Source organism: Suncus etruscus, chromosome 10, assembly GCF_024139225.1.
Source record: "Suncus etruscus isolate mSunEtr1 chromosome 10, mSunEtr1.pri.cur, whole genome shotgun sequence".
NCBI classification, from domain to species: domain Eukaryota; kingdom Metazoa; phylum Chordata; class Mammalia; order Eulipotyphla; family Soricidae; genus Suncus; species Suncus etruscus.
The window spans coordinates 33,137,174-33,161,021 of NC_064857.1; the positions used below are offsets into that span (position 1 = coordinate 33,137,174).

The 23,848-nt window shown below is 35.3% G+C and overlaps 1 protein-coding gene and 1 non-coding gene across 2 annotated transcripts in view; both read right to left on the reverse strand.

Moving 5' to 3' along the window:
* The window catches only part of NKAIN3 (sodium/potassium transporting ATPase interacting 3), a 559,837-nt gene that overhangs the window by 57,801 nt on the left and 478,188 nt on the right, over nucleotides 1-23,848 (reverse strand). The gene's annotated exons all lie outside the window — the stretch shown is intronic.
* On the reverse strand, nucleotides 16,482-16,585 carry LOC126021740 (U6 spliceosomal RNA). Its single transcript, XR_007500219.1, has one exon. It is a non-coding gene; the product is annotated as a U6 spliceosomal RNA (small nuclear RNA).

Sequence of the window (23,848 nt, forward strand, 5' to 3'; positions counted from 1 at the left end):
ACATTAGGTGACACAACCAGATAGTATTATATAATCAGAGCCCCAGATTCCAAAACAAGGATCTGGTGAGACATGATTCTGGAAGTAGACATCGACATTGACCCAGAAAATAATTCACACAGTGAAAGGGTGCAAGAAAGGGTTCAGGAAATCTAACACTCAAGGCAGGACTCCCATCACACAAGCCTTCTGCTCCCAAGAAAGAAAGCAGCTTAGTGGAGAAAGACTAAAAAAAATGAGTGTCTGCCTTCCTCAGATCCCTGCTTTTATTCACAAGAACCAAGCCACACCCTTGGGTGGAGGAAGAATATCAAGTAGGGGAAATCCAGTAATCCTATAACCAGATCACACTCTAGGGTGGAATATGAATACTGATTAAGGTAGTACCAGTAATCCAATAGTAGTAAAATGAAAAACAAAGTACAAGTCTAATCTACAAAATTAAATCAATGTTTTCATATATTGGTCAATATTTAAGAAGGTGAAAAAATAGATTAGATTTGAGATCACCACTGACTGGGGAACAAGATTGTGTTTATAGTCCTAGATGCTCAGACTTTTTTGTTTTTGGTGTGTGTGGTTGGGTGGGTCAGTTTATGCAGAACAGTACTCATGGTATACTCTTGGTTCTGCATTCAGGAATCATTTTTGGCATGATTTGAGAGATTTTTGGGCGCTGAGGATCAAACCTCGGTCTATTGTGTGCATAACAACATACTTTATCTCCTTTTGTATCATTCCAGACCCCTTGATGTCTATGCCTGCTCATTAACAAAAAGAACACAAAGAACCTAGAGACAGTCTGAGTCCTGCTTCTCATTTCTTAATCCTTGTTCTTGTTCAAAGTAAAACAGAATAGACTGCTTATTCTTCAAATAATAACAAACTAAATGTTTTGAGCTACAATCTTGGCCATTAAATCATTTTCATTCCTTGCTGAGCTTACACCTGGCAGTGTTGAGACCTAAGTCTCTGTGATCAGAGATCACTTCTAGTGTCACTTGGGGGAGAAAATAGGAAATGTTGGCCGGAGAGATAGCATGGAAGTAGGGTGTTTGCCTTGCATGCAGAAGGATGGTGGTTTGAATCCTGGCATCCTATATGGTCCCCCAAGCCTGCCAGGAGCGATTTCTGAGCGCAGAGCCAGGAGTAACCCCCGAGGGCTGCCAGGTGTGACCCCAAAACAAAAAACAAAAACAAACAAACAAAAAGAAATGCTTTAGATCTTCAGCTTAATGCTCTCTCAATTGAGCTATCTTGGGGCCTGAGTGATGGTGCAAGTGGTAGGGTGTTTACCTTGCACTTGTTAACCTAGGACAGACCACAGTTTAATCACCCGGCATCCCATATGGTCCCTCAAGCCAGGAGCGATTTCAGAGTTCATTGCCAGGAGAAATCCCTGAGTGTTAAGAAATGCTGGAATTGGGGCCCGGAGAGATAGCATAGCGGTGTTTGCCTTGCAAGCAGCTGATCCAGGACCTAAGGTGGTTGGTTCGAATCCAGGTGTCCCATATGGTCCCCCGTGCCTGCCAGGAGCTATTTCTGAGCAGACAGCCAGGAGTAACCCCTGAGCACCGCCGAGTGTGGCCCAAAAACCAAAAAAAAAAAAAAAAAGAAGAAGAAAGAGGAAGAAAGAAAGAAAGAAAGAAAGAAAGAAAGAAAGAAGGAAGGAAGGAAGGAAGGAAGGAAGGAAGGAAGGAAGGAAGGAAGGAAGGAAGGAAGGAAGGAAGGAAGAAGAAAGAAAGAAAGAAAGAAAGAAAGAAAGAAAGAAAGAAAGAAAGAAAGAAAGAGAGGAAGGAAGAGAGGAAGGAAGAAAGAGAGAAAGAACAGGAAAGAAAGAAAGAAAGAAAGAAAGAAAAAAGAAAGAAAGAAAGAAAGAAAGAAAGAAAGAAAGAAAGAAAGAAAGAAAGAAAGAAAGAAAGAAAGAAAGAAAGAAAGAAAGAAAGAAAGAAAGAAAGAAAGAAAGAAAGAAAGAAAGAAAGAAAGAAAGAAAAGAAAGAAAGAAATGCTGGAATCGAACCCAGGTTGGCTTCACTCATGGAAAGTGCTCATGTGATGCTTTACTATCCTTCTGGTTCTTCTCAGCTTCAGTCTTAATTTTACCCTTAGCCTCATTCTCAACTTTATTTCTAGTATTTGCAATATTGTCTTTTCTCTAGCTCATGATCTTCAAGGATTTTTGTAGATAGTATCAAATTCTGATAGCTACTGATTCCCTTTAGCTTCTTTGGTAAATCAGTCTGAATTTCATGGTTTTTCTATCTTTTCAAATAAAGAGGTTATATAAATAGATGATTTCAATAAGCTTTCTTTACAATAAAAATATTTAATTCTGTGAAAATCTCAACTTCAAATTAATACATTTTGTATTCTTCCCTATTACTTTGGTTCGTGTAAGGCAATTAAAGGGAGACAATTAAAATACCGTCAGAAGATCATTTTGCAGCTTTTTTTAAAAAAAAGAGTTATTCTTTCATTCTTTCAGTTTTTTTCTTTACATGCCTGCAGAAAAAGAGTTATCACTGTTTAACGATAACCATTTTTCTAATATTTTTATCTTGATTTGTAAAAAGGATTTTTCTTTCGCATTTTTGAATGTCTCTAAATATCTTCTTTTCACAGACTCTTTTTTTCTTCTGCTTTCAAAAATGTTTAGTTCTCTCTTATCTTACAAAAAATGTTACTCTATTCTGTTAAGTCTTACAATTTCCTTCTTCCTTCTACAACATCTGAAATGAATGTTGTTATAAACTGCCTCCTTTCCTTTCCTTTTCATTCATTTCTTAATTTACTATGACTCAGCTTCTGAACCTACTTTTATGCTAAAATTGTTCCTTTTAAAGGTTAGCAATCTATGTTTTGTCAAATTTAATGGCCTTTTTAATCCACCCAAATTCACATAGTATTGACACTATATCCTGATAAACTACTAGTATTAGATTTTCTGAAGCTCTATCTCTATCCTTGTTATGGCTATTTAATATGATTTTGTATTGCACCCAACTTCTGGAAACTAGAAGACTTTCTCTGGTGCTAATTATGTCTTTAAAGACTCTACATCAATGGGAAAATTTAGCAACAATTTAATGTCTAGCAGTAGCAACAGGGTTCTGTGTGGTTTTATGCTAATTTTTTGGGGGGCCACACCCGGCTGTGCTCAGGGGTTACTCCTGGCTATCTGCTCAGAAATAGCTCCTGGCAGGCACCGGGTACCATATGGGACATCGGGATTCTAACCAACCACCTTAGGTCCTGGGTCGGCTGCTTGCAAGGCAAATGCCGCTGTGCTATCTCTCCGGCCCCGTATGCTGATTCCTTTTGGGTAAAAAATAAAATAAAATAAAACAAGCAGGAACAATCCAGGCTTGGTATAAAAGTAGAAAAATATATTCCTCAGATGTTGGGGGGAAGAACTGACTCAAATTAAGCTTTAATATAGTGCCATAGTCAGCACTTATTTGTGCTATGCTCAATGGCTTAGGTTATTTGATTCAAAAACAGTAAAAAAAATCTGGGACCAGGTCTTTATAATAGTGACACATTCTCATAGCACTTAGTTTCAGAAATGAAAACCAATGAAGATTATTTAAGAAAAAATTAGGGCCCGGAGAGATAGCACAGCGGTGTTTGCCTTGCAAGCAGCCGATCCAGAACCTAAGGTGGTTGGTTCGAATCCCGGTGTCCATATGGTCCCCCATGCCTGCCAGGAGCTATTTCTGAGCAGACAGCCAGGAGTAACCCCTGAGCACTGCCGGGTGTGACCCAAAAACCAAAAAAAAAAAAAAAAAAAAAAAGAAAAAAAAAGAAAAAGAAAAAGAAAAAGAAAAATTTAGGACATAGAAGCAATTTTTTTTTTTTTTTTTGGTTTTTGGGCCACACCCGTTTGATGCTCAGGGGTTACTCCTGGCTATGTGCTCAGAAATCGCCCCTGGCTTGGGGGGACCATATGGGACGCCGGGGGATCGAACCGCGGTCCTTCCTTGGCTAGGGCTTGCAAGGCAGACACCTTACCTCCAGCGCCACCTACCCGGCCCCAGAAGCAATTTTTTTATATAAGAAAAAAGAATCTAGAAACCAGGGCGAAAGGCATTTGCAGTTGAAAGTTACCTTCTGCCAGTTAAGGAGAAAAGGTGAGATTGGATAAAGAAACCCTGTCTAAGAAAGAAGTGGAAACAAGGGAATAGGTACACTAAAATGGAATTGCTGACTGATGAAACAATTAGGGATTAAGTATACAGGCTGAAGCTCACTCTGGCCCTGGTTCACACAAGATCCCTCATAGATATATATCTTAGGACATTGAATTATTTCCAAACCCTAAATGCTAGTTGGAACAAAGATTCTATATACTATGATCATTAGTAACACTAAATTTAGACTTTTGAAGGTTGACAGTCATATGCTATTCTTCAAACCTGAATTCTTGTACTTATTACCCAGTATTTTGTTTATCTGGTAATTCTGATTTTAGAGGCTTGGGTGGCAGATGTGGGAGATACTTGCCTGTGCTCAGGGCTTATTCCTGACTGTATTCAGTAATTCAGGTGGGACTTTGAAGATCATATGGGTGTCTGGGAGAGAATCTGGATCAGTTATGTGCAAGGCAAGCACCTTACATGCTGTACTATCTTTCTAGTCCTGAGATGGATCTTCATGTTGGCAAGCTGCTAGGTGTGGTACTAATGTAGGCTTGGCTTAAAATATTTTATAAGCAAGAAATTTAAGAAGAAATGGTTATTATAAGTGCCTAGAGTGCCCCTCAATTAGTGAAATCCATCTTTCAGGGAATCAGTGCCAGTTTTGATTTTGACTTTGATACCACTAAAATGGTAAGAATATGGTGGATAGAATAAAAAGCAAGATGACCACATTTTGCAGGACACTGTTTTTTAAAAAAAACTTTAGGGAAAGGACGTATGTAGACATATACAAAATACCCTCATATGCTGAAGTAAGCCACTAGCTGTTTATTCACTATCCATTCTTCCTGTATTGCTTACTAAAAGAACACTATTATTTAGGAGTGGCAAAATGCCCAGCTTTAAATATACCTACGAAGTCAATTAAACATAGCATGGGACTTTCAGAATTCTTTAAAGGGAAATGAGTGTGCATTATTTACAGTGGAACCTATGCTAAACATGGGATCTACTGAAATGCCCCTTGACTGATTACTAGATAAAGAAGCTGTAGTTTGCATACTCAATGAAATATGACTTTGCCACTAAAAATAAATAATGCGTGTTTTGAACAAAATGAATGGAGCTTGAAGTGATGTTATTCAATAAAAGCAAAAAAGGGAAGGGCAATTACCCGTTGGGTTCACTCATTGCAGACTGAAAATAATTAAAGCAAATAAAATGCAAAGAAACAACAGAACTACTAGACTCAGTCCAATCATTTTGGTTACCAGAGGAAAAGGTGGTGTTGAGAGAAATGTGTGAGGGACCTTTGCAGTAGGTTGGTAATACTAAAACTTTGGTGGTGAATGAAGTGAGTCCTGTACAGTTAGACTATCTAGATCCAGGAAAGAAAGAAATAATAAATCAACATGGCTGACGACTGGGAGTCATGGTTTTGGTTATTCATGGTTTTAGATTGAATGACAACTATAGAAATGAAGAGTTTTCACTTTAGTCACTACATTGTGACCAGGACCTGATGAGATGACTTGGATGAGGAAAACTCAATCCTGGCAATGAGGACAAAGGTCTGAAAGATGTCTGTCTTTTATAATGATCATGGAGCTACCATAAAGAAGCTACCATCTTTGTCTCCAGATACCTCTTATCTTCTCTTTTAGTTTAAAGCAAGCATTGATATGAGAATGAGGAATAAAAGCCTGTTCCCCAAGGGAAGGTATTTAAGGGAGGAATGCATTTTACTTTCTAGATAACTATAATTTGGAATTTACTTTATATGTAGCTCAAAGATATATATATATATATATATATATATATATATATATTACTAATTGTTACCATGTATCATATGCTAATATTTTTGGAATTTTTTCTACAGAACTGGTATTTGCTCTTGAGGCTGGATGGGAAATTTTACAGTATAGTCTTCTGTTCATTTTATTTGTTTTGTTTTGGGCCACATCTGGTTGTGCTCAGAAATTACTTCTAGGTCTCTTCAGGGATCACTCTTGATAGTGCTTGGGGAACTCATATCTGGTGCCAGGGATTGAACTGGGGTCAGTTTCATGCAAGGCAAATGCATTAGAGGTGCTGTAATATACATATTAATATATATGTAATATAGAAACCTTTATGTATATGTATATGTATATATACTTTCTGGAGGTTTATTTTTTTGATTAAGAGTTTTTATGTCTATATGTATAAGGTATATATGTAATATGAATATATATACCTTTCTGGGTTTTTATTTTTTTTTTAGTTTTTTGAAGAGTTTTTATTCAAATAGAATAGCATCAGATAATCACAACAATTAAGTATAGCAACAACAAAACAAAAAACCAAAAATAAATGGTAAAAAAAACAGAAATAGTAGTGTGAACACCTTGAGTTTTGTGAATGTTCAAACATAACATACTTGAATATTCAATTCCTGCTTTCACATCCTTTGAGTGATATTCTCTTTTATTACAGATTAAAGTGGACCCAGCTGCATTATACGAATTTAATCAGATATTTGTCCATGAATGAAGATTAGCATGCATAATTGACATTCAATTCAACTCTGATTTTCTCTTTTGCAGAATTTTATACCAGGATTGTTTTCCAAATAATTAGAGTTCCAGCATTTTGGCCACTGAAAACAGATATCCAAGATTTTGAACTCAATGATAACAATAGAATAAAAGGGAAATAAATGTGTTTTGATAGTGTTTATTTTTGTCTGGATATAATCTAACCTATGCTGTAGTGTATTGACCTTTGTAGTCTTTTTTATGCAAAAACCATGAGAAGTATAACATTTTGTGTGATAAAAATGCAATTAAAATATCATTTATGAATCTTTGTTTATACAAAGTTTAGACAAAAATCCTACCTACAAACACCCAGAAAGTATAGATAAGAAAGCAGAATGGTGGCTGCCAAAGGCAGTAAAATGGGTGAAGGAGATGTAAAGGTATAAATTTAGACTAGAAAGACATATTATACAGCAGGTAGGATGCTTGTCTGGCACAAGGATCACATTTGGTCCCCTGAGCCCTGCTAGGAGTGATTTCTAAGCACAGATCCAGGAGTAAGCTCTGAGCTACACCAGCTATGGTCCAAAAGAAAAAAAGTACAAATGCAAAGTCATAAATAACTCATGGAATATAATGTACAGCATGGTTATAGCTAATATTGTGTGTTTGAAAATTAGTGAGATTATAAAATTCATCACATATTGAGGTCAAAGTTTTTCTGTATATAGAAATGTCAAATTATTATGTAGGTTTTTAAATTACTTACAATATTACATGTCAATCATACCAGAATAGAAAAGAGATTTGCTGATATAGCAAATTTGTAGAATTGTGTATCCATCACTATACTCATGACCGCATTTGCATCACCCAGTAAAAGTCCTTTGGTCTATTATTCACAATTTTACTTTTGTCTTAACCTGGATAATTTCTATAAATTAAATGCAATATTTCAGAAGTCTTGTATCTCACCATTTTCATGTGATGCAATGTTTTGAAGTTATAACATGTATATTTTTTATAATTAATTAGTAGTATTCTATTATATATGTGTATGATGATGGGTATATATATATATATATATATATATATTTGTTCTTGGACATTGTAATTTGGGTTGTTTCCATATCCTGGCTATGTATATAAATGTTTTTGATAATATTTTATATTATAATGTGATGTTAAAAACAAGAAGCTTTGACTATACAAATATATATACTTGTCTTTAAATTACTTTGTTATAAATCTTTGTCTGCTAGCTAGAAAATTTTCTTCCTTTGTAGGCCCTAACTTGGAGCATAGATTTTACTAGTGTGTAGATTGTCACCTGTTTGCCTTCCTCAGTTGCCCTTGTGTTTTTGTTAACACATGTGCTTATATGCCTACATGCACACATGTAGATGTACATATACAAATGTGAATAACTCATACTCTGGTAATAGATATTATATGTTTTTTTTGACTTCTCCAATTCACACTCAATTATATGAATAGACAAACTAGTGTCATAGTATATCCAAACTGGCATCACTGTCTATTTAATCCACAGATCTCTTTCACTTAATTTGTTTCATTGCTATAAAACTTATTGTTAAAAATGAACATCTTGGGATAAGTGAAAACTTTTAAGTTTTAGTTTGCTTTAAAATGTTTGGAGAATAAACTGGATTTTAAATGGGTAAATTGTGGGTCTGACTAAAGAACCTTTATTCTTTCAAATGAACAGTTTTAGGTTTTTTGTAGTTTTATAACTGTTTCCTGGCTTCTAAACAGAGTCTTTCTTCTTAACCAGTGGCCAAAGGAAACACAGTAAGCAAAGTGTGAAAGCATGACCGGGGAGTTGAAGTGAGCCAGTTAGTGAGAGCTCAAAGTTCTGTGCAAATATTTGCAAGGATATGCAATTGTCTAGAGAAAGAGTCCATTGCTTAAATACTAGTTAGCGATTTGTACTGCATTTATATAGCGCCACAAACCATCTATACCCATGTGAAATGATTGAATAATTTATTTTCCTCTTATTAAGTCAAACATTTATACTAATGTGCATTTTTTTACAAAGTGTTCAATATCAATTTATTCTTTTTTTAAAAATTTTTTTATTTAAACACCTTGGTTACAAACATGATTGTGGTTGGGTTTCAATCATAGAAGATGAGAGAAATATAGTCAATTGAATATTAGGGTTCTCCTGCTTTTGTTTATTAGGTCAGGAAAATGACCTGTAAAGCTAATTATCTGTGCCTGCACTTATAATTAATTTTCTTTGTCTTTTATATCTGAATATATGACCATTGTGAATTAATGGCATCCCTCTGGAGGAAATAGTATTGTTTCCTTTAATTTCTGAAAGTCAATAAAATCATATTATAATTATGATATATTTGTTTATAAGCACACATATAACATATATGCACAGGCATGAGAACACAAGAAAACACATGTGAACACACATATAAATAATTTCAATTATTGTTTTAACCACTCCTGGCAGTGCTCAGGATTTATTTCTGACTCTGTGTTCTCAGGGAGAAAGTCTGACATGTCTCCATATATAGTGCTGGTATTGAACTATAGTTGCTCGCTTGCAAGGAAAGCACCCTATTCACTTTACTATAGCTCAGTTCCCCCCTCCAATAAGTCTTTGACCAATTGAACACTGGGATTTTGTCATAAAACATTTTAAAATTTATAATCTGTAGATGTAAGATTTTTCTTTTATGGAGTAGAGATAGTACAGGGGATACCAGGTACTTGCTTTCCATTTTGATAATCTTAGTTTGAATTCCTAGAATTTCATGTGAACCCCCATGCACTATGAGGGAGTCTCTCCTGAACATTGAATCAGAAACAGGCCAGTTCATTGTCAGGGGTGGTTCAAGTCTTTCTACCCCACTCCTTACAATTGATTTTATTCATTTGGGGGGGGGGTCACATTTTTCTCTTCTTAGGGGTTAGACTTAATTCTGTGCTCAGGTTCACTCTTTTTTGGGGGGTGGGGGTTGATTTGGGTCACACCTGGCGACGCTCAGGGGGTATTCCTGGGTCTGCACTCAGAAATCGCTCAAGGCAGGCATGGGGGACCATGTGGGATGCAGGGATTCGAACCACCGTGCATCCTGGGTCTGCTGCATGCAAGGCAAATACCCTACAGCTGTGCTATCTCTCCAGCCCCTCGGGTTCACTCTTAAAGTGCTCAGGGAACCATGTGGCTCTGGAGGCTGATCTTCTGCCCCCGGCATATACAAATCTTGCCTTTCAGCAGTTGAAATATCTCTCCACCATGGAATTTACTTTTTATTGAATTATATAGACAAACCTAATTGTGTTTATTCTTTATTTATTTCAGTGTATTTATAACTTTATTTGCAAGCATATGATTTGCAGTATGATTTATGATTCACTAGGGGGCTAATAACCAAAGACTAGAAAGCATAAAATAAATCTTATTCACACTTCATTAAATCAAGAAACATTTTCTCACATTAGTTAAAATGAGGATAGTTTTTAAAATGTCTGCCTTCTTCCCCCCATGGTGCTAATGTGAAGTGAAGTTAATATAAAACAAGTATGAAAGAAGACTTAGAAAGACATTTTTTGCAGGTGCAGAAAATGTTAACCTTTCTGTGTCAGGCTCTGACTATAAAATAATGTTATCTTGAGTACCATGCTTCTTCCTTTTACCTTTTTCTTAAATTCCCAAAGGTTTTACCTTACATGATACCTAGAGATTTCTTGTCTCAGAAAAGCAATTAAATGACTGTGCAGCACAGGACTATTAAAATAGTTTAATCCTTGCTAAAAGGAATAAAAGTAACCTATGGAATCTATTGTAACCTCTACCTCATACATATTCATTGACTCTATTCTTGTTATTTTTGCTTTGGCTTCTAGTATTAATCCCATGGATAGAAAGAATTTAAGCCTTATTTAATTTACTGATAAATTTTTAAATATTTTTAAGCAGGGAGTTTCCTGAAGCTTCTTTTTCATCTCAGTTCATTAAGCTAATTGTATTATTGTATGATGATGAAAGGGAAAAGCAATAAGAAGAGGAAAAGAAAGCAGGAGAAGAAAGAAGGGTTCAGAAAAAGGAGGCAAAAGAGGGCACGTTTGCTTATGGCTAGAACCCTATCAAGAGGCTTTGTAACACTCTTATCTATATTTTAGAAATGGCAAAGAAAATTTCCCAATTAGGAAAGAATATTCTTTCCAGTAAAAGGGCTAAATTAGGCATAGATTAAACAGTGAATAATAAAGTCAATATGGATCTACTGGTACCTGACATACTGTCTCCAATGCACACTGATCTCCAAAGAGGAGGAGTTCAGTTTTACTGTGTGTTCTTCCATATTGTTTTCTTTCAGATATTATCATATGTTTCATTGGCATTACTAATAATATCACAACTGGTAGTCCTCAAAAAATAAAATATTAAATGAAAACAGTAATCTATTAATTTTAAAGGTATGAATTTTGCAGAATGGTAAATTAACTAGTGGTAGAGGAAGGTATTTGTTTAGTGATGAGAAGGGAGGGATTTACACAATTACATCCAAGATGATAGCACCCACTTTTGTTTTGGATATGCAATATTACCCTGCTAGATGGGGAACTCAAATCTTGTTTCACCTGGTGAGAAACTACAGGTGAGTATAAAAGCACCCACAAGCTTTTTAGAACAGAAGACTTAAAGGGCAGTCCAATTTATGTAGAAGAAAACTTAAAAAAACAAAGAGAAAGATGAAAATTTTAAAGCAATAAGGGAGAGAAAAATCCTCAAGTACAAAGAAAGGAACATAAGAATCAAACCAGACCTCTCATTTGAAACAATTCAAGCAAGAGGACAGTGGAATGACATATTTAAACTACTGAATGAAAGAAACTTCCAACCTAGAGTCCGTTACCTGGCAAAACTCTTATTCATATGGGAGGGAGAACTAAAAACACTCCCAGACAAAAAGAACTCACACTATTTGTGCTAACCAAACCAACTCTTAAGTAACTACTCCAAGAGGTATTACACAATTCAAATCCCGATTGTAACAGCAACCACTTTACTCAATACTATGGTACAACAACCCTCTCTGTCAATAATCTTAAATGTCAATGGGCTAAATTCCCCCATTAAAAGACACAAAGTTGAGGGTTGGATCAGAAAACAAAAACCAGATATCTGCTGCTTGCAAGAAACACACCTATAAGAACAATAGACACAGGCTTAGAATAAATTATGGAAATCAATTATTCAGTCCAATGGAAAACAAACAAAAAAGCTGGGACAGTTATTCTTATATCAGACTAAATTGCATTCTACTTCAAGAAAATGCTCAGAGACTAAGAGAGTCACTACTTATTGATCAGGGAAACATTAGACTAAGAAGTACTAACTCTAACCAATATTTATGCACCGACTGTAGAGCCAGCAAATTATGTATGGCATTTGCTCACAAACCTAGAGAAACATATGAAAGAAAACATGATAGTAGTAGATTTCAATACTCCAATATCACCACTAGACAGATCCACCAGGCAGAAAACTAGCAAAGACATAAGAGCTCTAAAAGAGAAATGAGAGGAAATAGAACTAACGGACTTATACAGAACCCTCTATCCCAAGAAAGCAGAATACACATTCTTCTGAAGTACACATGGTACCTTCTCTAGAATAGATCATGCCTTAGGACATAAATCTAACTTGCATAAAGTCACAAACATAAGGATTATTAGAAGCACCCTATCAGATCATTATGCAACAGAGATCAAGACTGACTGTAAAAAGAAACTGTGGAGAAAATCAAACACCTGGAGATTAAACAGCATGCTACTCAATAACAGCTGGAACAAAGAGGAAATCAAGGAATAATAAGATTCCTTGAGATGGATGATAATGAAGAGACAAACTGTCAAAATCTGTGGGACACAGCAAAAGCAGTAATTAGAGGGAAGCTCATAGCAATACAGGCCTACTTCAGGAAAAAGGAAAGTAACAAAATCAACAGTTTAAGAATAAACTCCTTAATAAATGTGAATGAAAATGCTGGAATAACCTACCCAAATAAAGGATGGACCAAAAAAAAAAAAAAAAGACATCTTAGGAATCTGGAAAAACAGTGGCAAAGAAACCCAAACTCAGCCAGAAGAAAATAAATAATAAAAACCAGAGCAGAAATAAACAACATAAAAACAAAGAAAATAATACAAAAAAATCAATGAGACCAGGAGTTGGTTTTTCGAAAGAATGAAGAGACTGGAAATTGTTATAGCTGTTGATGCTGTTGTTGTTGTTGTTTGTTTCTGGGCCACACACAACTGTGCTCAAGGTTTACTCCTGGCTCTGCACTCAAGGATTACTTACTCCTGGCAAGCTCTGGGGTACATATGTGGTGCCAGGAATGAACTAGGATTGGCTACATGCAAAATGCAGCTGGCACTAAAACTGGAATTGTTAACTTAAGAATTCAGGGGGCTAAATTGGAGGTATAATACAAAAATTAAAGTGCTTACCCCACATATGGCCAAAACAGTTTGAACTATGCCAGACACAATTCTTTCTTTTTTTTATAATAATTTTTATTGTGAGCAAAAGTAACCAATCTTTCACAGTAATATTTAAGGTACATAGTGACAATGAATCAAGGCCATTCTCACCACCAGAGTTGTCCTCCCTTCAACCCCTTTTCCCAGCATGTGTCCCATATCACTCTCCTTTGCCTCCTGAGTGCTAGTGTAACTGTTCCCCTCTGTGTATAGCTTGTTGTAGATAGGGTATTGATTCTGTTGTTGTTGACTTTGGGTTTGTTGTTTAAGTCTGATCAATTTTTATTTCCACTCAATGCTTATATGGCTGTTTGGTCCTGGTACCTTTATTTTTATTTCCCCCCTCAATTCATGAGGCAGAACAAGATTATTTAAGTTGTGTGGTTCTGCTGGAAGAAGACAAAATTCTTGAGCACAGAGTTAAGAGTAAAACCTGAGCACTGTCATGTATGTCCTACCACCCAAAACAAACATAAGTTGAGGCCATTAAAAATAAAACATTTTTTGATATAAAAAATAAAACATTTTAATTTGAGACTAGTAGAGTAGTACAATCTAGCAAATATAAATTTAAATTTAAAACTCAAAACTCAATAGCTTCATTCAGAACAAATAACTGACATTTTGGCTAACAAGAGAGCATATATTTATGATAAATCCATAAAGCTGTTATACATGAGAGACAAAATTTGACTTAGAGCCTATTATAAATTTTTGTGATATTACAAGGGTGTAAACAAAAGCAAAAGCTTGGAATAAATTGAATGAGGGAAAACAAGTTTGCTTTTGCAAAGTATATACAAGGGATTAGAAAAGGAAGAAGATGAGGAAATCATAATTGGTGAAGTTATCTTCAACCAATTTGAAACTTTCAGTTTTGCCTTCATATATTAACTATACTCAACAGAAGGTGAGCAATTAAAAAAAGAAAAAAAGAACACTCAAAATGTGTCCCAGAAACCTGGTTCTTATAGAGGGGAAATGGTTAAGAACATGCAGGATAAAGTAATGGTTAAAGTAATAGTCAGATAAAGAGGTCACAGGTAAATAAAATTTTATCTTGTTTACTTTATCAGCTCTTTCAAATACTGTATTCACTTTGTTTCTGACATCTTCAAATGTGGATTGTATGGACCAATTTAGACATTTGATTCAGTTTAATAAAGACATTAAAACTGTTTTTCCTCTTACCACTGCTTTCTTTAGTCTTATATAAAAATGCATTGGTGAAGGAAGGTGTTCTTATTTTTCTTATCTATAACTGAAACCCAACTACAAATATGTTTGTAATCATGATGCTTAAATAAAGATATTAATTTACAAAAAATAGGAAAGTCTATTCCAGGCAGTCCTCTTAGGTGACACAAAAGTCAGTGTTCATCTGGATTGGTCATGCTTCTTTTTTCTCTTTGATGGTCAGAGAACTGCTGTGACTAGTGTGTAGCATTGTGATTCATGAACCTGGACATTCTCTGTATTAAGTGAGGGCACATTTTTGTCCAAAATGAACTGGAAGCTTCTATCTGCAACCTTGATTCATTCTATTAAAGTGGGCTGAAGAATAGCATCCCAAAGACACAAATTTGTGCCTGATTGGCTTGAATCGATGAACAATAGCATGTATGGAAAAGGGACATGATTAAATCAATTATTTTAAGACAAAAATGCTTATTTAGGATTATTCAGGTGAATCCTTCATGAAATCATATCTATATAACAGAGGGGCAGAGGTAGTTTGGAGAAAAAATAAAGACCCCAGTTTTGTCATCTTTTTACAGAAGGTAACTTTATTTTTGAGTAAATTTTATACTCAGCTGCTTTTATCCTATTATGAATCATAAATCACTTGAAAGAAGGGACTGGTCTAAACATCAAGTTTTCACCTGCATCCTATATGTAAGAGGCAAGTTTGAAGAGAAAACACTATACATGGGGCCAGAGAGATAGCACATTGGTAGGGAATATGCCTTGCACGATGCCAACCCAGGACGAACCTGGGTTCGCTCCCCAGATCCCATATGGTCCACCGAACCTGCCAGCAGTGAACCAAGAGTGTCACCTGAGCTCTGCCAGATGTGGCCCCCAAACCAAAACCAAAACCCAAAAACAAAAACGGTATGTATGATATGGCCTTTCAACATTGCTTAAATAATACAACAAAAGAAAGATTAGAAATGAAGACAAAAATATTATTACACATCTGCTTTTAGTGTTATTTACTGTCAGTTATAAAAATATATCAAAAATGTCATATTCAGAATAGATTATACATTTAGTAAATGTTTATTACATGTAAAATATTTACTACATGTAAAAATATTTAGTGCTGCTACAGATCAATTAACTTAAAGATAACGTAGAGTCCACTTGCTAGAAGTATCAGCTACAGAGATATTCTGAGCTACTTAACTGAATAGCATGTTCAACCAATTACTCTTAGAAAATTGTAATAATTATAATTTAATCAGCAAGTAAATATATGTACTATATACTAACCCTGTTTTTATTCATCTTAAAATCAAAAAAATAATATCAAAACAATTCAACTTGCTTTTCATTTATATCATGTTTCTTAATATGAAACTAGAAACATTAATAATAATATTTTTAAAATCCAGATATTATTCAAAATTTTAGTATAATCACAGCAATTCTAGATTTTTGCTTACTGACATTTCTTAAGTTGAAGTAAAGATTGAATTGAACAGGATTTTTTTTCTTCCAAAAATATGCTTGTGTTGATTATTTTTTGACAATAGTTCTTTTTTTTTTTTTTTTTTTTTTTTGTGGTTTTTGGGCCACACCCGTGATGCTCAGGGGTTACTCCTGGCTATGTGCTCAGATGTCGCTCCTGGCTTTGGGGGGCCATATGGGACTCCGGGGGATCGAACCGCGGTCCGCGGTCCGTCGAAGGCTAGCGCAGGCAAGGCAGGCACCTTACCTCTAGCGCCACCGCCCGGCCCCTAGTTCTTTTTTTTTTTTTTTATGAAATAACAGACTTAGAAGAAGCTCTGAATATTTCATTAACTTTAAAGTAACTCTAAGAGGACTTATTTTATTGTTTTACCATTTTTAATTAATTTATTAATTTAGATTTTGGTTTTTGGGCAACACCCAGTGATGCTCAGGGGCTACTCCCGGCTATGCACTCAGAATTCGCCCCTGGCTTGGGGGACCAAATGGGACACTGGGGACCCAACCAGGTCCGTCCTGGGTCAGCTTCTGCGCTATCGCTCTGGCCCCTGTTTTAGCCACCTTTTGTTTTTGTTTGTTTGTTTGTTTGTTTATGAAACGCTTCACTAATTTGCGTGTTATCCTTGCGCAGGGGCCATGCTAATCTTTGTATTGTTCCAATTTTAGTATATATGCTGCCAAACCGAGTGCTGTTTTAATGACTTTTAAGGCAATTCTCCACTTATTATTCCCCTCTGAACCATGTACAAGATAATACAACTAGAAACTCATCAACAGAGAATGCATAGACTTAAAGCTGAAAAACTATAATCTCTAGATTTATTTATTTTTTCTTAGTATCCTACCACAACTGGCTCCCTGATCCCTAATTTCTTTTGTCTTTTACTGAACATGGTAATTAAGATGACTTGAACATATATATATATGTATGTATATATATGTATGTATATAAATATGAATGTAAATATATAAAAATGCAAACTTTATACATGAACACACACACACACACACACACACATATATATATATATATATATATATATGAACCTGCTAATTTGTATTTTATAACAGGTGGGTTTCATCTACCTGGAGAATTGAGACGCTATTACTTTTTATTTCCTACAAAATCTTCTGAGAATATACAGAATCCTTTGTAGGCAACCCTACAACACTTAAATTTTACCTCAAAAGTTCAGTCTGACCTGGATTTCTCAGTCTATCATATAACTGTTGTGTATGTAAATATTTACATACACAACATATAACCTTAGCTATTTTTCTTAATTTTCAAAATATAGCACAATTCCATCTCTTCCTTAAAAAATAAATTTTAAACTATTCAACATTATACTTTGGGGCTGGAGCAATAATACAGACTTGCCTTTCATGTGGCCAACCCATATTTGATCTGTCAGTGTCTGATATTTTCCCTTGAGTCTGCCAGGAATAATTTCTGATTATTCACGGATAACTCCTGAGCACCATTGGGTGTGACCTTAAAATCAAACTAAGCCAAACTAAACCCAAAACAAAACAATTATCTAAACTTGAAAAAAATAATGGCTTCAAATAGAAACAGTTATATTATATACTATATAGAAACTTTTATATTAGGTAGCACTCAAACTTAATTCCTAGTAGTAGTTTTAATTTCTCTAGTGGATATAATCTTAACCCAAGCATTCTCCAGTTCCTTAATCAGTACCAGCCACGTAAAGCTGTTTAAAATCCCCCTGTTATCCCTTGAGTGAAGATGCTGAAATTACCTGTCACTAATAACCTTGTCATGCTTTTTCTGATGATCAAATCCCTTGTTTTATGCAAGGTTTTTTCATACTTTATAAATGTTTTGATTTGCTTTAAAAAGTGCTGCCCAATTCATAAATAATTTATTGAAGTCAATTACATGTGTAAGTTACTAAGTTTTGTTTTTAACAATAAAAGTACATGTCAAAGCTAACTTAAAAATAGATGTATTGGGGCCGGGCAGTGGCGCTGGAGGTAAGGTGCCTGCCTTGCCTGCGCTGGCCTAGGACAGACCGCGGTTCGATCCCCCGGCATCCCATATGGTCCCCCAAGCCAGGAGCGACTTCTGAGTGCATAGCCAGGAGTAACCCCTGAGCGTCACCGGGTGTGGCCCAAAAAACCAAAAAAAAAAAAAAAAAATAGATGTATTAGGGGAAAAGCACCCACAAACCCAATGACCATGTCTGAACCTGGCCAGCTCCATAGACTTACTCTGTTCTGAAAAAAAATAATAAACTAAGCCATGAAAAATTATGGGTACACAGGCAATTTCAGGAGGAGAAGGTGGGCCAAATCCCCACCATAGCAAAGCCATACCCTATTATACCTACCACCCACAATCAGCTCTTTGCCAAAAATTCTGCTTCACCACTCTATGTCTCTCTGCAGAGACACCAATCTGACCAAAACTCCAGGTAGAGGCTGATATCATTAGGACATTTTTTGGAGCGAGTGCTGGTTCTTTTCACCACTTTCTCAGACTTCTGGAAGCCCTGGTAGCTAAAACTACATTTCACAATAGCCACAGTATCAGCAATAGTGCTTGAAATTCCTGTACCTATGACAACTTCATTTTGTTTAATACTGTTAAAATTAAATTTAATTAAATTTAATATTTCATAATAATCCCTATAGGAACACACCAATTTAGACACCAATGTGTATCTGAAGCCACTTAATCTTCAGAAACAAATAAGAAAACAGAATGGTCAACTAACAAGAGTTTATTCAAACTGACAATATCTTTATGACCTCATTGAGAGATACAATAATTTTCACAAATTTTCTTATTGCTGTACTCTTAGTTTTTCTTCCTTTTTTCTTTTTTAGTTTTGCTCCCACTTACCTGAAAACAAATTATTATGACCAAATATTTCAACTATGTGATACATTCTCTTTAAATAAGGTAAAATAAAACTTAAAAATTACCTGTATCTATAGGAAGGATAGCTCTTTTTTAAACAGAATCACAAAATTTGCATTCTCAACTAATTATCATGAGACAAAAGAAAATAAAGAGAAGGAAACATGAAAGAGAAAAAGAAAGAACAAGATAGAGAAAGAAAAAATGAACAGAGGAAGCAAGAAACAGCAGGCCCTAAATGGAGATAAGTTATTCAGTTATTCATGCTGGAGTCCATCATTAGTACCAAACTATAGTTTTAGAATTAGGGCCAGAGCGGTGGTGCAAGTGGTAGGGCTTCTGCCCTGCATGTGCTAACCTAGGACGAATGGTAGAACCAAGCCAGGAGCAATTTCTGAGCGCATAGCGAGGTGTAACCCCTTTCACCAGGTGTGCCCTCTCCCCCCAAAAAAATTACCCTAAAAGGAACCTTTATACTGACCAATCTGTATTTTTCAGGTTACCAAGGTAAAATACTATATTCTTGAAAAGTCAATCCCTTCCAATTCAGTACCACTCCCCTACAATCTTCCCTTAAGAGAAGAAAACTTTGCCTAACATAATTTGTTTTATTTGGTTTTGGGGCCACACCTATTGAGACTCGGGGGTTACTTCTAGCTATGTGCTCAGAAATTGCTCCTAGGTGAGGACCATATGGGATGCCAGAAACTGAACCTAGGTCCATCCTGGGTCAGCTGTGCAAGGCAAACTGCTGCGCTATTGCTCAGGCCCTAATAATTTTTAAATTGCTAATAATTTTACTGAATCCTCTTTCTGATTATAAAATAATATACTTAATTGTTATAATTAGGATATACCTCTTAATTTATAAAATTTTAAAAAATGTCAATTAAAATTATCTCACGATAAATTTTCCATTTAATACCCACACAATTGTGTTATTTTGTGATCTTTTGATGTGTAAGAGAATTTTTGTATGCTTCTTATGCAGTCACATTTATTTTTTTTGTGTTAACTTTGTGCCTAGTTCATGATATACAGCATCATCTAATATATTCATTTAAAAATTAAATGTAGTTTTTGTTTGTTTGTATTGTTTTTGGGTCACTCACATCTGGCTGCGCTCAGGGATTCAAACCACCATCTGTCCTGGTCAGCTTGCATGCAAGGCAAATGCCCTTACTGCTATGCTCTCTCTCCAGCCCCTTAATGTAGTCTTATTGATAATCACTGCTGGGTAACAAAAGGTAAGAAAGGCTCATTCAGAATTTTCTTGTTAGCCAAAAATAAATGAGTGGATCAAAAGAACAGAACTGTCAGTTATATCATTATGCTATACCTTCAAACATAGATAAGCGTTTTATGCATATCAATTATCTCAATAAAACTGAAAAGAAAGATGATCTATTTAAAGAAGAACAAGTGGTATATAAATTTGATGTGTTGTTGCAGCCAACATATGAAATAGTTTTCAAAGTAAGGTTTTGTTTGAATTTGTCTTTTATCCTCCTATGTTAGGATCAAATTCAGGACTCAAGTGTGCATAAAATAAATTTGAAAAAAAAGCTATGGCATTTGGAACCTTAACAACACCCTTCAGCTCCCATTCCTCCTAACCCATTTTTAGTAATCAGTAGTTTTTGAACTCTATAGATAGACAAGTAGGTTAAGATCATTTGAATTAGGAATCTCCATTTTTAAGGTCCCATGGTAGGACTATTAAATCAGCCAAATTTTGTTATCTTCCTCATCAAATGGGTGGATTGGGGATGGGGGGAGTAGTATGTCCTTAAAACAATAAATAATTCTTTCATTATTTTGTTTTGTTTTGTTTTGGGGCCACACCCATTGATGCTTCGGTGTTACTCCTGGCTATGCACTCAGAAATTGCTCCTGGCTTGGGGGGACCATATGGGATGCTGGGGGATCTAACCATAGTTGGTCCTAGACTAGCGCTTTCAAGGAAGACATTTTACTTCTAGCACCACCGCTCCAGCCCCTTTCATTATTTTTATGTAAAGGACTCGGATTAGTTTTTTTTAAATTAAAGTTGGCACTTACTAAAATAACCTTGATCTTTAATTGGATCCTCTAACTTCTGCCATTACAAACTCTGAGGATGAGATATTGTAATTTTTGCTAAATGGTCTGCTGAGTTGATTGGGAACATTTGAGAAAAAAATTTCCAACTACTAATGTGTCACACAATCTAGCTGGAGGCACTATTTAATCTAGTTGGTCTTCCAGAACTGTGTAAATTCAGTTCTTGTTATGCTTAGCAAGCTGCATGTCATGGTTGTAAAGTGTCCTGATGATTTGGGCACACTTTCCAGATTTGCTGTATATTAGATGTGTGACAGTAGTTAAGTTTTCCCCTTCTGTTCTCTGCATAATCCTCCTTTACAAAATAAGAGTAGTGATAACATTAAATGATTGTAATACCATTAATAAATATAGCCCATTTCTACTAAATTCCATTAAATTCTTATATAAGTAGTGAGATTCAATTGTGGGTAAGAAATTTCTCTGCATCAGTTAGGAACTGACGATATAAAACTATTATGAAAGAATGGATGATTATTCCAGTTATCTGGAAGAAAAATTGAATCAAAATTTCCTTTTGAAAAAGGCAGCTGATCACCTCCTGGACAATCATGATGATAGTGGGAGATTGACAAGTTGGGCTGTTTAGTTTCTTGACAAGCAACACACCAAGCTCTCTCATGTGTGACCCCCAAAGTCAGCTCTTCTCAGTGATGCCTCCTATTACCAACAATAACAATGGCAGTTAGATTCAGGGCTCTACTGTAGAGTAAGGCCAAATAGCTTGAGTGGTTTTAGTAGTTAATGCTTTACTAGTTAAATAAGAAATCAGCTAAATAATTCATATTGTTAGCATTAAAGTTCTTAACTAGCTAGTAAGGAGTCTGGGGTCCTGTCCAAAATTCTCTTCATGCTGTTTCAGTCTTAAGTCTAGACACTTACAACGCCCTTAGCTGGCAAGTATCACTAGGAAAAGTGCCTCCCTTGCATTGAACTTGATTGATAGACTCATGTGTGTTCTCTGAAGGGGATTGTGGTTAAAAAAAATCCCTTCTCATCCACTGCTACTCATGGTCTTCTAAATATTTGTACTCTACTCTGGGTGTCTCTATTAGAGGCATTATTTTCAGGCAATTATCAGTAAAGTCTTTCTTAGGAAACTCTGTTAAAAACACTTTATGGGAAACAAAGAGTTACTCTTCTCAATCCCTAGTCAATACTCTGGACTTTTCTCCACTATCCTCCCAATAAGTAAACAGAATTCTGCGGCTATTTTCAGCTATTGCTTAGCTTATTGTCTAATTATTAAATTTTAATGGATCACTTGATAACCAAGGAAGGTTAATAGGGAGGCACATGAACTTGTGGCATCCACTACTTGCCCTTGAAAAAATTTATTCAGTGTCTATTTGGTAGGGTTATCCTTTCCCTATGTTGTCATAACAAACAAACAAACAAACAAAAAACAAAAGCACATACTAGTACTGCTGTTTAGCCGCCGAGGACTACTTTCAAATACCCAAGAAGGAAAAGGACCCAAACTTGAGCATCAACTTGGAAATTGCTGTTTTTGCATTTTAATTTGTGTGAAGGGGAAAACCCATGCTGTGCTTGAGTCTGGTAGACTCCAGGTATGTTCTTGACATCTCAAAGTTTTCAAGAATTTGACTCAAAATTAATGTAAGTTCCAAAACTTTTTCATGATTTTAGTTAATTTCTAAATCTTACTCCTCACCCTGAGTTCTTTGTCCTATGTTTGCAGCTAAAATTTTTGATCTATTTCAAATCCTTAAGTGTATATTATTTATAATCTCCTAAATTTAAACATTATTGATTTCCTTACTTAATGAATTTGCTTCCTGAATAAACAGAACTGAGATTATAATATAGATGGAGCATAAATTCTGATTCCTCATTATGGTTTTGAAAATGGCTATTCCATATTGAAGTTTTTTTTTAAGGGAGAGAATTTATTCTGTGACCTCACACCATTTACAGCTCTTTCTCCCTAAGACTGTTTTTCTCCTGCCCAGCTTTTGAGTGGACACATTCTTCATGTCTTAACTCACACAACTGCCAGGGCCTCTCAGGTCCCAGTCCAGGGTTTCCTTTTAAATGTAAAGTGTGGGCAATTGCATTTACTTCATCTCTTATTTACATGCTGATTTCTTCCTGACCACTGTTTGAAAAAGAAAAAGCAGATATTATGCCATTAAGATAAAGTGGGTCTTTTGTTGCATTTAGTATAGAGAATCATTCCAAAGCAGAAGGCACTGTCAGAAAAGCCAGTTCTGACTTCAGTTTTCTCAAAGTGATTTTGTTGTCCAAAAGAAGACAAATCTAAAAGGAAATCTTTTCCTGTAATCACTTCTAAAGTTAAACATTAATAGGAGACAACTTCCTTTAGTGATTTCCAATGGTTTCTAACCTCAAATGAACATTGATTTTCTTTCCAAAATTCTATATAAATTTTGCATTCCATTCCTAATTTTGTTAGTTAAAATAAATATCCCATTTTTCCCATTGTTATTTTTAAATTTAAAGAATTTTTTCAGACTTTACTACTATAGAAGTATTCTATTTTTTTCTGCAAGTTGAATATCATTTCATTTAAATTAGCTTTCCTATTGGAAATATTTTTAGATGTTGTTTGTTTTATTTTTGGGCCACACTCTGTGGTGCTCACAGTTTACTCCTGACTCTGAATGAGAAATTACTCCTGAGGGTTTTGGAGACCTTGTGGGATCCCAAAAATCAAAACCTGGGTCAATTGAATACAAGGCAAGTATTTTATCCATTGTACTATCTTTCAGTCCTAGAATTATTTTAATAAAAATGTTTAAATCTCTATTTTTACAGATGACATGGCTATATCTTTTTTTAAGGAGAACATCTCTAGTGGCCAGCAAGATAGGGCAAAAAATTAGTAGCTTGCTTTGAATGTGGAATCATGTATGGTCCCTTGAGGACTGACAAGGATAATTTCTGAGCACAGAACCAGGAATATCTCCTACTCAGTG